The sequence below is a fragment of the Bombina bombina genome, chromosome 4, assembly GCF_027579735.1.
Source record: "Bombina bombina isolate aBomBom1 chromosome 4, aBomBom1.pri, whole genome shotgun sequence".
Lineage (NCBI taxonomy): Eukaryota > Metazoa > Chordata > Amphibia > Anura > Bombinatoridae > Bombina > Bombina bombina.
Window position 1 is genome coordinate 703,992,857 of NC_069502.1, and position 15,212 is coordinate 704,008,068.

Below are 15,212 nucleotides of genomic sequence, written 5' to 3' on the forward strand. Positions count from 1 at the left end.
CACCAGCGTGGAAGAGCCCCTACTTGTAGATCGTATAGTGATCTGATCATTCCTTACTCGTGTAATCTGAAAGAGATCTGATCATTCCTTACTCGTGTAATCTAAAAGAGATCTCTGATCACTCCTTACTCGTGTAATCTAAAAGAGATCTGATCATTCCTTACTCGTGTAATCTAAAAGAGATCTGATCATTCCTTACTCGTGTAATCTAAAAGAGATCTCTGATCATTCCTTACTCGTGTAATCTAAGAGATCTCTGATCATTCCTTACTCGTGTAATCTAAAAGAGATCTGATCATTCCTTACTCGTGTAATCTAAAAGAGATCTCTGATCATTCCTTACTCGTGTAATCTAAGAGATCTCTGATCATTCCTTACTCGTGTAATCTAAAAGAGATCTCTGATCATTCCTTGTGTACTCTAAAAGTGATCTGATCATTCGTGTACTCTAATATAGCTTTGATCTATACTAATATACAGTGCTAATCACTTTTTTGCAGCTACATTCACATTTTTTTAAATGTACATTTTATATATATATATAATCAACTCAATATATTTTGAAAAGTTAACCTTGAATGCATGTTTGTGGGAACATAAGGATCATTTGCTCACTGGCTTATAAAGACAAATGCCACATGTCTATTTGTACACAGGGACACACCTCTGGAAACATTAAGAACAGTAAGTTGTTTTGTAAGCATTAAAATATCTCATAAAAAAATGTTATGTGTTTATTAAAACAGTAATTTTAGATGCAAAAAAGAAAGCAATACTTTTACTGTTCCTTTAATTATATGTGACTGATAATTGCTTTTACACTTTTTTTTTCATCTATAATCATTGTGATTTTCTAAGTTGACATTTTTTTCTAAGTTGACATTTCAGTTCATATTTTGAATGGTGATATATTGATTGAGATTTATATTGTCATATTTTTCTTATTGGAAATTCTGTGTTCGTTTTACTTCCAGAATCCGTTTAAAAAGTGCTTCTTTAAATGTGTGTTTTGTTTATCTCATCTGTCATTTTGAATTAATTGGTCTTTTAACTCTAAGAAGTACAGGTGTGTGTGCAATTGCGCCGTTCACTAGGTAAATTGGTCAGTTGACATGTTACATTGAACAGTGATTATGAATGTTAGTTTAGTATTTGGCCACAGCAAACTAATTTATTGAAGCTTCAATAGGTTTGTCCAATTGTAAAGTAATGAAAACAGTCTTGTTTGTAATATTTGTAATTAATCAAGATATTATTCTTGCCTTGCTGTTTGACATTTAGAACTCTGCCTGCCTGCCTGTCTGTCTGTCTGTCTATCTATCTATCTATCTATCTATCTATCTATCTATCTATCTATCTATCTATCTATCTATCTATCTATCTCTATCTATCACACACACACACACACCATTTTCTGATTTTTACAACAGTGTTCCATGTTTTTAAGTATTAAAATTAGCTGTGCATTGTTCTAGATTCTTCTAAAACTGATAATACATGCCAGCAAGATTAATATATATATATATATATATATATATATATATATATATATATATATATATATATATATATATATATATATATATATATAAAGAGAAAGAGAGTGAGATACATATATATATATATATATAGTGACAAATATATATTAACTGATGAAGCTTACTCCCAGGAGTCAGGGAGGTATACAAAATTCTTAAAGGGACATTGTACACTTGATTATTCTTTGCATACATGTTTTGTAGATGATTTATTTGTATTACCCATCTTGGGGTTGTTTTTGTAACAATGTATAGTTTTGTTTATTTTTAAATAACTTTGTGCTGATTTTCAGACTCCTAACCAAGCCCCAAAGTTTAAGATGTATACTGATGTCTGCATGCTCCTGGTTATGTAATGGATCTTTTCATATGCGGGGGAGGGGGAGTGCCTGCTCTTCTTGCTTTCCCAGCCCCTTTTAGTGGGTGTCCCAGCTTAACCATCAATAGTGCTAAACTGGAAGCTTCTAAGTAAGTTTTTAAAATGTTTTATACCGGATTTTATATCAGTATCTGTGCATATTATTTTTTACATGCAGCTATATGAAAATTGGTGTATGTTGTCCCTTTAAATTCTTTACATGGCGTCATACGCATGACGATATTATGTCTGGCTCCAAAGTTTTATATTCATTTGCCAACCCCTGCAGAGTTTCTCCCGTTGTGTTAATAATTGTGCAGTTATATTACATATGGTCCATAGAGTAACATACAGTAGATCAGGCCTGAAAAATCCTTGGGAGAAAAAATGTACCGCTTCTAAAATTTGACTTGTTAATGTTTTGGGTTATTGTTCATACATCTATAGATTTAAGTTCTTCTTTGTCTCATAAAAGAATATGGGGTTGACTCCTTAATATCCATTTTAGCTGGTATGTTTTAAATACATTTAACCACTGCTGCATATATTGTAAAATTACAGTCACTAAACATAAACTCACTTCTTAGTTCATATTTACCAGAACTGTCCAACACTAGATCATTGTGCCACCCGTAGAGTTTATTTGACCCTCTGTTTTTTCTTTTGATCATATTGCAATGTTCCTCTTAAAAAAAAAATGCATTGAGGAAGATGTAGGAAACAGATCTGTGCAATAACCTAGGTAACGCTATTGTACCATATTGCTGTACAAATGTTTGCACATTCTCAAGTGAAAACAATTCTATACAGGTAGCCCTCAGTTTACGCCGGGGTTAGGTTCCAGAAGGAATGGTTGTAAATCGAAACCGTTGTAAATTGAAACCCAGTTTATAATGTAAGTCAATGGGAAATGAGGGAGATAGGTTCCAGGCCCCTCTCAAAATTGTCAAAAGTAACACCTAATACATTATTTAAAAAGCTTTGAAATGTAGACTTTAAATGCTAAACAGCATCATAAACCTAATAAAATAATCACACAACACAGAATATATAATTAAACTAAGTTAAATGAACAAAAACATTTGCTAAACAGCATTATAAACCTAATAAAATAATCACACAACACAGACTTCACTTGCATTTTTCTGCAAACAGTTCTTTCTATGCATTCCAATCTGGACTGAGTTATAGACAGGAAGATCTTGTTCCTTTTAAATCTGCTCGATAGCTCAGGTCTGGTTAAACTGATTAATTTCAGCTTGCTTGGCTTTGCTGCAACACAAGCGAACAGCTCCACCTACTGGTTATTTTAATAAATGAACTGCTTCTCAATGCTTTTCAATAGCAGTCACATGACTGGGAAAAAAGGTTGTTATTCTGAAACGGTGTAAATTGAACCGTTGTAAAACGAGGGCCACCTGTATATGAAGATTGTTTTTATGTCAATAAGACTATGATAAGGCTGAATACCTCCTGTTCTCTACCATTTATTTCACGTAGGGATTGATAAATTGATTTCATATTTAGTAAGAATGTTGAAACACCAACTTAATACATTTCTCAGACATATCTTCAATTCCCTTATAATATGTAATTACCACCTCTGTTGGACATCTACTCTATGTAATAAAAGTGCCTACAGAGAATTACTTCTGAGCATACTGACCCTTATGTCTGGTGTTGAGTGTGTTTTTTGTTGTTGTTTTTTTAATGTTATTATACTCAACTTTAATAATCTCCGTCTTCACTTCTGTTAGCTATAACATAGTGTTTGCTTGTAATATTTATTTTTTAGATCATGTACAACTTTAGTCGCCATCCGCTTAGCAGTTTAAAGTTTATGTATATCCTTCTGTTGATATGATCTTCCGGACTTTACATAGTGTTCAACATGAGGCCTAACTGAGCTATTAAGTGACATAATTATAACATTTTGAACTTGTTGTTAATTCCTTTTCCTAAACAACCAAGCGTTATACTGGCCTTACCTACTGCATTGTTTACAGAACTTCAAGTCTACAATATTTATGTATTTATTTTATTAAATATAAAATCTTCAGTAAATTTTAAAGGATATCATTATGACTCAATGAACTCTCCTTTAATGTAAAACATGTCACACATTGTTAACACTTTATAGATGTCGGGTGGTGAAAGTATTGGGACAATAAACTTTCTTTAATTGGGAATGACTAGCAAATCATTTTAATGTGTATTTTCTGTATGATATAGATATAGAAAGTAGCCCATTAGAAGACATAAATGCTGAAATATACTAAGTTTGTACCACAAATTCTGAATATATAACTATCATATATTATTCAGCAATTGTACTCATTGGAAAACATTAGCAACATATATACAGCTGTGCAATTTAATAATATCTTAACATATTTGTATAACTTATATGAACAAAAATGCAGGTAATTGTTTTTGTAAAGGTTGGCAATTCGCATTTAAATACATAATCAAGACCTTTATTCATTATATGCCATTTTCCTAAGTTTAATTTTTTTTTAGAACAGACATAATAATTTTAATGGTAGCTCATTTGTCTACAAAAGACAGATTTTAGATGATAAACACTTCATGGGTTACTCAAGTGCAGATTACCAAAATGAGGTCTCAGATCCAGGCATCCTATTAATTCCTAGACTGACAGACATAACTGAAGCATATTGGGTAGCAATGTTTGCAGTTGTTTAGCAGCCATACCATGAATATTAACCAATCTAACAGGTGTTCACACAAGGAATATCTCTCTCTCTAGAGGTGTACTTTGACCTATGCCAAATAGGCCCATTCCTTTGACAGCATGTATTGCTATCCATATGTTTTATTTGATCATTTTACTACAAAATTGATCATCCCTGGATGTCTAGTGGTGGTGCATGACTACTCAAAGCATCCAAAACCTCAGATATTTGAAGTAAAAGCTATGATTGTCGGATGTAAAGGGTTTCTGGGTATGGTTGCCAGTTGTCCTACACAGAAATACTGGACACCTAGAATTTGGTAGCTGGTGTTGTGAGCTGACCTCAGATCAGACCCGTTGCCTCTGCAGATCCTGCCATTTATATGCCCAAATTGAATCTTAGATCAAACCCATAGTCCTGTAACTCCTGTCAGGCATATGCCCATATCAGACCAGTTGTGTCCATTTATTAAATACATTTCACTGGAGAACCAGCTGAAACACTGTTCAGTTAAATTCTAGGCACCTAGCATCCTTTTATTCTAGGGCACCATGTTTCCCAGTGTCAAGGGAAGCAAGCTCTGGCTCTATCTAGTAACATTTCCTGTCAATTAGCACATGATGGTTTACAATAAATTTATATCTTTTTAAGGGAAATGTAATTGAAAGCAAAGACTAATGCTGAATGCAGCTGGTTAAACATAACCTGATATTTTATTGGGAATAGTTTGATGAAATGAAGGTTGCTATAGCTGTAAGCATACTGGACTGGGACAAAGGTTATCATCTTTTCAGCATTTATAATGGTAGGTAGATGGTTCTGTAATTCCACTTCCACAGGTTTAGTTCCTGGCATTCTTTTAATGACTAGGATAGGATTGTTGAACATATAACAGGGGTGGGGCACAGTGCAGCCCTGTAATATATTTATCAGTCCCTCCACTTCTCCAAACTAAATACTGATTGCTTTTCTTGTACACGTGCAGCTTGAGGAACTCCTCCAGTGCTTCAAGTGGAAATGTGAATGATAGAGACAATACCAGCATGTTTAGGTGTCTTGGTATTGACAGGTCAATTGTGCCCACATAAGAAATGTGTAATGATTATTTGTACCCCAGCAATTTATAGAGAAATTCTATTTTAGCCCTTCTTAAGGACATGTGCAACACAAATTAAACCCTTGAAATGCAAAATGTTTACTTTAGAATGTTGGAAAAATATTTTGTTCTTCTCCTCTACAATAGATGTTCTTGTCTGCAAAATACAATTTAAGCGTCACTCCCTTTTACTATCCTAAAGCAATAGCTGACACCTGGGGCTCTTATCTTGTGTATTTGGGCAGGACACCTTTTATTAATTTGAACCACAACTAATATGGATTCGCTATGTCATTATTCCATAAGAAAAACAATCCATTTAAGGTTTCAGTTTCTTGGCTAATGATGAGATTTTACCAGTAGTTAAAAATAGAAAAACTATGAATGCATTTAACCCATAATGTTCATAACACATGAAATATAAGTGTTATATTAATAATATATATGTATAAAACAGATAACACAGTTCAAATACGGCACTACAAGGTGCAAGAACAGTTAACATTATTTATTGAAATCCTTAAAATACAGCAGACATGGAAGATATCCAAGTACAGGTCGTCTGATGCGTTTCATGCCCCCTAGAGGCGATACACATCAGAAGACCTGTACTTGGAAATCTTCCATGTCTGCTGTATTTAAGGATTTCAATAAATGGTGTTTTTATCTTTTCTTGCACCTTGCATTGTCATATTTGAACTGTGTTGTCTGTGAGCGTAGCAACTTGATCTATCGCTTTACGCACACTCCGGGCAGAGAGGAGGTCTAACAAAAAAGTCACTTGACTGTGTTTATCCACTTGGAGTCTCGGTGTGTAGGCGGAAGTTCTGTATAGATATATATATATATATATATATATATATATATATATATATATATATATATATATATATATATATATATATATATATATATATATATATATATATATATATATATATATATTAAAAAACCCTTCTCACCCTTAGGATGTTCCATACCGTGCTAACTGCGCTGGGCTTTAGCACCGTTAGGACGGCATGGAACGTCCTAAAGCCATACATTAGGGAGGTATATCCATATTCCTCAAAAAAATAAATATATATATATATATATATATATATATATATATACCTCCAACATAAGCAGGCACTCTGTTGGAATAAAGTTTTTTTGCCACTTCAAACCCGGTGAGTGCCTGCTTATGTTGGAGGTCTATGAAATATGTTGCTGAGTACCCTGGTCATAAGGAAAGTATATAATCCAATAGTCCTCTAGACTCCACACACCATAGTACCAATAGTCTAGAGGACTATTGGATTGAATACATTTAGGCTGTATATATGTGTGATTAAATGCATTACATCATAGTTAGACATTTCTTTTCTGGGTTATTCTACCCCAGAATACCCTGTCAAGTACAGACATTCACAGATGATTGTACCACGTTAGCACTTGCATAAACGTAAACATATATACGAACACATAGGCTCTCTATCCTTCATCCCAATTTCTTCCCTGTTGATAAATGTAATGATGTCTGGTGCTTTATATATGTTCTGATTTTGTTTATCCCTACAATAGACATCAGGTAAAATGTCTGTTAGAGGGTGGGGAATTTTGTCTTATTGAAGATGGATTCAACAAAATAAAACCAATAAGTGTTAATTAATAGGGCAGACATAGGGAGTGATAAATTTACAACATCAATTACCGTAATGAGTCATTAATAGGCAGTACTGCATAACAAAAACCTTGTGATATTTATAGTCGCCTAAATCAGATGGTTAGTTGCTGTTCCTCCCATTGCTTCCTACAGATCGAACAATTTATTATTTATAGACATAAGTAGCCTTAATGTCGTCAAAAGTCAGGTTCCAGCTTGTTGAATGAGTATACATTATGTCTTGATTTGGAATAGTCATGCTGCTGCATTAAAATTCCTTCTGATTCCCTAGACTTGGATGCCAATAATTTGTCACAATACTGACTCTTGTATTGGTGCTGAAGAAAAGTAACTTGTATAATGGAAGTATAGTTTTAGTGGACCAATTAGCTATTATGTGGCTTGCTGGCTACAAAGTTATTGGAACAAATGCTACTACATGTGTTAGAGATATTTCTATTGGAAGAACATTATGATGTTTCTTTTAATGAAAGCATTGTATTTCATGAGAACTATTTAAAGAAACATAAAACACCTTGTTATTCCAATACCTTTATTTTCTCTTGCAATAAATTAATATTCCATCCAAATGTGAACTCTTTCAGAACAGTTTAACACAGTTTGCTGCAGTTATTTTTCAGGGACCAAACTCTTTCCACTACTTGCCTTTTTTTAAGGAGCCAATCTGGACGTCTTACTGGAGCAAACAAGTCTATAGGTTTGTGAAGTCTCTGGTGAGGAGGGATATGCTTGTGAAGTCTCTGGTGAGGAGGGATATGCTTGTGAAGTCTCTGGTGAGGAGGGTTAGGCTTGTGAAATCTCTGGTGACAGGAGAGTTAGACTTGTGAAGTCTCTGGTGAAGAGTGTTATGCTTGTGAAGTCTCTAGTGAGAGGAGGGTTAGGCTTGTGAAGTCTCTAGTGAGAGGAGGGTTAGGCTTGTTAAGTCTCTAGTGAGAGGAGGGTTAGGCTTGTGAAGTCTCTAGTGAGAGGAGGGTTAGGCTTGGGAAGTCTCTAGTGAGAGGAGGGTTAGGCTTGGGAAGTCTCTTGTGAGAGGAGGGTTAGGCTTGGGAAGTCTCTGGGGAGAGGAGGGTTAGGCTTGGGAAGTCTCTGGGGAGAGGACGGTTAGGCTTGGGAAGTCTCTGGGGAGAGGACGGTTAGGCTTGGGAAGTCTCTGGGGAGAGGACGGTTAGGCTTGGGAAGTCTCTGGGGAGAGGACGGTTAGGCTTGGGAAGTCTCTGGGGAGAGGACGGTTAGGCTTGGGAAGTCTCTGGGAAGAGGACGGTTAGGCTTGGGAAGTCTCTGGGAAGAGGACGGTTAGGCTTGGGAAGTCTCTGGGAAGAGGACGGTTAGGCTTGGGAAGTCTCTGGGGAGAGGACGGTTAGGCTTGGGAAGTCTCTGGGGAGAGGACGGTTAGGCTTGGGAAGTCTCTGGGGAGAGGACGGTTAGGCTTGGGAAGTCTCTGGGGAGAGGACGGTTAGGCTTGGGAAGTCTCTGGGGAGAGGACGGTTAGGCTTGGGAAGTCTCTGCGGAGAGGACGGTTAGGCTTGGGAAGTCTCTGGGGAGAGGACGGTTAGGCTTGGGAAGTCTCATTGTTGAGGAGGGTTAGGCTTGGGATGTCTCATTGTTGAGGAGGGTTAGGCTTGGGAAGTCTCTGGTGAGGAGGGTTAGGCTTGGGAAGTCTCTGGTGAGGAGGGTTAGGCTTGGGAAGTCTCTGGTGAGGAGGGTTAGGCTTGGGAAGTCTCTGGTGAGGAGGGTTAGGCTTGGGAAGTCTCTGGTGAGGAGGGTTAGGCTTGGGAAGTCTCTGGTGAGGAGGGTTAGGCCTGGGAAGTCTCTGGTGAGGAGGGTTAGGCCTGGGAAGTCTCTGGTGAGGAGGGTTAGGCATGGGAAGTCTCTGGTGAGGAGGGTTAGGCCTGGGAAGTCTCTGGTGAGGAGGGTTAGGCCTGGGAAGTCTCTGGTGAGGAGGGTTAGGCCTGGGAAGTCTCTAGTGTGAACAATTCTTAGAATTGGAAAACTCATATTTTTCAAAAGTAAAGTACATGTAAAGTACTGGCACAAAACCATTTATCCAAACTGGGTGGGACTGGATTTTGGAATATTTGTATTTTTGCATCAGCTTGGAAAAGGAATGGGCCTAAGTGTAAACAATCGATATGTGCATTTGGAGGTTTTTTGATATCTCCGAATGCGGAACAAGGTGGCCGCTTGTGCCACCACTCTATTTTCTGTGCCAAATTTATTCTTGTGAAATTGCAACACACCAGGATCTGTGCAAATTCAGATCCTAGTGTGCTGCAGTTTCACAAGAATAAATTTGGCTTCTACAGTAGCCGAACGGCATGAGCTTCCACCTTCTTCCACATACTGAGGTATTTGAAACCCCCAAATGCACATATCTAGTAAACAACATCTGTCATTTAGGCATTATTTATCTATTATAATACTGCTTATACATGCAACCTTTATTTAGATCCGGAAATTTAGACTTCCAGATGTGGGGATTTGTACCTGTACTTATAATTGCAATCTCAACGTGTTTTGTGTCCCTTTTAATGATGTGAATCCAAAAAGCATAGTTGCATTATATATTCTTTTATTCTTGGGTTTATTTATTTTACCACCTGCTATTATCCACAAACATCTTATTGCAAAATCAACCTCAACATCTAATGTACATGCAAATAATTTGTAGCTGACTCCCTACAGTCATGCAGTTGTCCTAAATACTGCCACTGAAGGACACAAGGGTTGAACTTGCACACAAGCCAGCACGGGATGTCTTTTGATAATAGGACTTGACAAATTCTGGTAGCCAGGAAGTCATGGCTCACAGTTTTTATTATGTACCAAAGGTTTGCCTGGCATCAAAACATTTTAAATCTGGCAACACTTGGGGGCTTTGCCCTTCTCTCTCAGAGGGGAACTCAATAAGAAGTGCATTTGGATCCTATTCTTCCATTGGCCTATAACAGTTGTCAAAGTCCAGTACCTGCCCTAGGTAGCACCTATAAACCTAGTAATGACTCTGACAACCATTATAAGTCTAGTCCAGAGATGTTTACCAAACATTTTTAATTGTAATGACAGTCAAATACTGTGTGTTGCATGTGTCTGAGGCATAGTCTGTAAACAGACTCCTGTGTTTATAACTTTATTATTTCTCAGAACAATGTCAGCCTACTCTAATTTCCAGAATGCAACATGATCTATTTGGCTTATTCTTTTATTTAAAATAATCACCAGAACCTAAAGCAGGATATTTAATATCACTGCTGTTTCAGCATAGCCATCGCTTTTGTTTATTTTGTCACTTTTAGGAATTGCTAATTAAAAACTTTGTTTTTGTACTTTTTTTTTTTAAATAGTTTGTAATAATATGCATATCTAAATACACTACCTACTGTGCAAAAGTTTCAGACAGTTGTAAAAAAAAATGCTTTCAAAAATATACATTTTAATATTTTTATCAATTAATAAAATAAGTGAGTGAACTGAAGAAAAATCTAAATTAAATCAATATTTTTTGCAACTACCATTTGCCTTCAAAACGGCATAAATTCTTCTAGGTACACTTGCACACAGTTTGTTAAGGTACTTGGTAGGTAGGTTGTTCTAAACATCTTGGACAACTAACCACGGTTCTTTTGTGGATTTAGGCAGCCTCAGTAGCTTCGGTCTATTCATGTAAGCCCAGAAAGACTTGATAGTGATGAGATCAGGGCTCTGTGGGAGCCATACCATCACTTTCAGGACTTCTTGTTCCTTACACAACAGATAGTTCTTACTGACTTTGGCTGTAGTTTGGGGTCATTGTCATGCTGCAGGATACATTTTGGGCCAATCAGATGCCTCTTTGGGTGTATTGCATGATGGATAAGTATCTGTCTTTACTTCCCAACATTGAGAAGACCATTAATTCTGAACAAATCCCCAATTCCAATTGCAGAAATACAGCTTCAAACTTGCAAGGAACCTCTGTTCACTGTTATCTGTAGTCACTCATTCTTGTATTGCTGCCCAGACCTTCAGCGAATAAACTTCCTTCTGCTACAATCAAATATTTAAAATTTTACTCATTAGTCCAGAGCACCTGTTGCCATTTTTCTGCACCCCAGTTCCTTTGTTTTCGTGCATAATTAAGTTGTTTGCTCTTGTTTTTACATCAGAGTTATGGCTCCTTTGACTTCTCCAGAAAGTAGATTTACCAGGGTATTACTGGTTTCTGCCAATGCTGAGCTGATGTAACTGCTGGATATCTTCCAATTACAAAGGGAAGTAAGCATGATGTTTCTTTCCTTGGCCAATCCTTGCATCTACAATCCTTTAACTTTGCCTGTGTTTTGTGCTTCTTCAAACACCAGACATTGAAACCCCTGTCTGCCTTGAAATTTCTGCCTGAGAGATGTATTACCTTTTCAGTATAAATGAATTGTGTCTTATTGCTGTGTTCAGTCTTGCTATGGTGTATGACTTTTGACATTAAACTGTCTTTAGCAACCTCATCTTGTTAGCAGAGTTTGGCTGTTCTTCACCCAGTTTTATTCCTTCTACACAGCTGTTTCTGATTCAGTTAATGTTTGTGTTCCAGCCTACATATTCAATTGAGTCTCATTAGTAGCTGTTTGGTATAATTGTTTAATAACGCATCTGACTTTATGCCTACAAAATCCCTGATTTTGTGCAAGTGTATTAGAAGAATTTATGCCGTTTTGAAAACAAAGGGTGGTCACACCAAATATTGATTTGATTCAGATTAAAATAAGTAATAAAAAAACTATTAACCTTTCTATTTTTGAAAGCATTTTTACTTTACAGCATTTTCCGCATTTTACTTGCTTAAAAAGCATTTCATCTGTGATTTTGTTAGTTTGCATTGGTTTGCAGTCCAGGGCCACTATAGATATACAGCACTCACACAATTTTGTTTTGTAGCTCGAACAGTTCAAACCGTTCACTCACAAAAAAAATGTTTTTGAAGTGGGTAGCCAGAGCGCAGGGTATTTACATTTCAGTGCTACATTAGAAAGTAAGATAAAGTGCATCTTCACTTCAACTGACGAATTAAACTCCATCTAAAATATCGCTAACATTCCGAATCTGCTTATACCTAAGGGAACGTTTACCATCACTTTAAACAATGGGGTTAAAAAGTATTTTTAATGCAAAACTGCATTTTAAATGTGTCCTTTTAATCGGTCACCTTGATTAAAGAATTTATTCATTTTATGAAAAGATTGTGGGGTTTTTTTTGTTTTTGTTTTTCCAAGGTTTACCATCACTCTGGACAGGGCTCAACACATATATGGAACTCGATTTATAATCCACGGTGGACAGGGGTGTACATATTCGCTCCTGTTTACCTCGCATCTCCTCTGGTGGCAGCAATGTGTTGCCTGCAATTTACCCTGCCCACACACAGCCAATCGCATGCGGGCAGGAGCTGTCAATCTCACGGGTCGTAAGAGAATGGGGATATTAAAAATATTGAAATTCTCCACCTAAGAAGTGGAGAACAGGGCAGGGAAGCAGCTTGATAACTCCTTTGCTTGTGTGAACCTGCAGTCAAAGTTAAGAGAATGGCTTCATAAATCGAGTCCATGGTGTCCTGGTGCCCAGTATAATGGCAGTTTATTGTTCTTGCTTTTTCTGTAAAACAAGATGAGGTTTAGCATTATGAGGCAATTTTGTAATTATTGTCTGCAATGTGGAAAAATATCTTGCAGTGGCACGTAGCAGAGAGGATAAATCTTAGGAAGCATATGTAGACAATGAGGCCTATTTATCATATGTCTTTCAGACCTGATCCGACAGTGCGGATCAGGTCCGACAGACATCGCTGAATGCGGAGAGCAATACGCTCTCCCTGTATTCAGCATTTCACCAGCAGCTCTTGTGAGCTGCTGGTGAAACCCCGCCCCCTGCAGACTCGCGGCCGCCGCCAGTAGGGGGTCTCAATCAACCTGATCGTACTCGATCAGGTTGAATTCCGGCGATTCCTGTCCGCCTCATCAGAGCAGGCGGACAGGGTTATGGAGCAGCGGTCTTTAGACCGCTGCTTCATAACTGGTGTTTCTGGCTAGCCTGCAGGCTCGCCAGAAACACAGGCCCTCAAGCTCCGTACGGAGCTTGATAGATAGGCCCCAATAACTACTCATGTTGCTTGCCATTATAATATTGTATTGTGTTTGTGTGTTAAAGGGGGAAGTATCAATTTGTTGTGTTTTTTTTATACTTTATTAAAGTGATGTATAATGTTAAATGGTTCCTTGTGGTTAAAAGTGGTCTTTTTATTCAGTCATGTGGGCATGTTCTAAATTCAATTTAAAATTAACATTTCATGGTTCAAGCAGAGCATGCCATTTTAAAAAATTTCCACTTCCATTATACATGTTCACTTTCTGTCTGTGATTGGCAGATGGTTACTATATGATATAGGGGGCAAGGTAATGGAAGAAAATTTGTTGGAGAAAAAAAAATCTACTGCGCATTTGAAATTCATAGTAAGTTCTACTGCATTTCCTTTTTATTGTGAATTTGATAATTATGTCATTCTGTATTTAATGGCATTTTAAAGGGAGAAGGAAAACTAGAACAAGAGTTTAATATGAAGATGGAGGTCAGCAGGTTCAGAAGTAATTTGAAAAAGTGATTCCTTACAAAAAAGGTAATTGTTACATAGGCGAATCATCTGACGGTGGTGGCATACAGATTTGTATAGCGTTGTATGGAAAAAATTGAAATAATTAAAAAAAAATTACAAACTGGTCAACTTAAGCTAAATTTTGGATATGATAATGGATATTTTGTTGTGTTTATCTGAAGGTTACACTAACGTATACTGTTATCTTCCAGTACAGATGCAGAGCATTGTCACTGACTTTGTGGAATACAATTGTATTTATTATTTTTTTGCCAATTCCAATTTATTTATATTTGTGTGCAATATGTATTCACTTTTTTTTTTATTAAAGGGACCTAATACTATATGCTAAATCACTTGAAAGTGATGCAGTATATCTGTAAAAAGCTGACCAGAAAATATCACATGAACAACTCTATATAAAAAAGGAAGATATTTTACCTCACATTGTTCAATCCTATTGTTTTTATTGTCATCTGCAGGTGGGGAAAAACAAACCACCAGCTTCATTAGTGCTAACTTCCTGATGGGATGCTAAACATAGACCAAATGCTGAATATGGCTGAGGGTAGTGGGATTTTTAAGAAGTGGAAATCTTTAAGGAGAGAGCTTTGTGTGTTGCTCTATTACACAAATAAATCTGTCTCCTAAAAGAGCGGAATGCTGCTATCCACGGCCATATTCGACATTCGTTTGCACATGTCTAGCTCAAAGTCCTTTTACAATGGGATGTGGCTACTAAATGCATTTAAGGTAAAATATATTACTTTTTACATTGATCTGTTCATGTAAAATTTTCTATTCAGCATTTTACAGATATACTGCATCACTTTCAAGTGATTCAACATTTGGGTATTGTGTCTTTTTTAAAGTGCCATAAAACATGTTGAGATCTGTGCATATCCTAAAAGGGCTAATTAAGTACAAATAGTTTGCATAATTACATTTTTTAAAAATTGCTGGAAAGTATTTTAAAATAATTTTCAAAAATAAGCAAAATTCATTACATAGCCATGTTGTCTGGAGTAGTCTGATCCACCCCCTCTTATCTGTGTTTAGACACAGGCATTGTATTTCAACTGAGTTCACAGTCTCTAGGCATGCTCCAGCAGATAATCACTGTGCACTTTTGCATTCTACCAAAGAAAAACTGGATATAGATACAGCCATAGAAGGAAATTTGTGAGGGGGAGTTAGAGCTGTAGAATTTGGAAACTTAAAAGAAAGGGTTAATGGCGAGGC

The 15,212-nt window shown here is 36.7% G+C and overlaps 1 protein-coding gene across 2 annotated transcripts in view; it reads left to right on the forward strand.

The window, feature by feature from the left end:
- The window catches only part of MAP7 (microtubule associated protein 7), a 331,637-nt gene that overhangs the window by 401 nt on the left and 316,024 nt on the right, over window positions 1-15,212 (forward strand). The gene's annotated exons all lie outside the window — the stretch shown is intronic.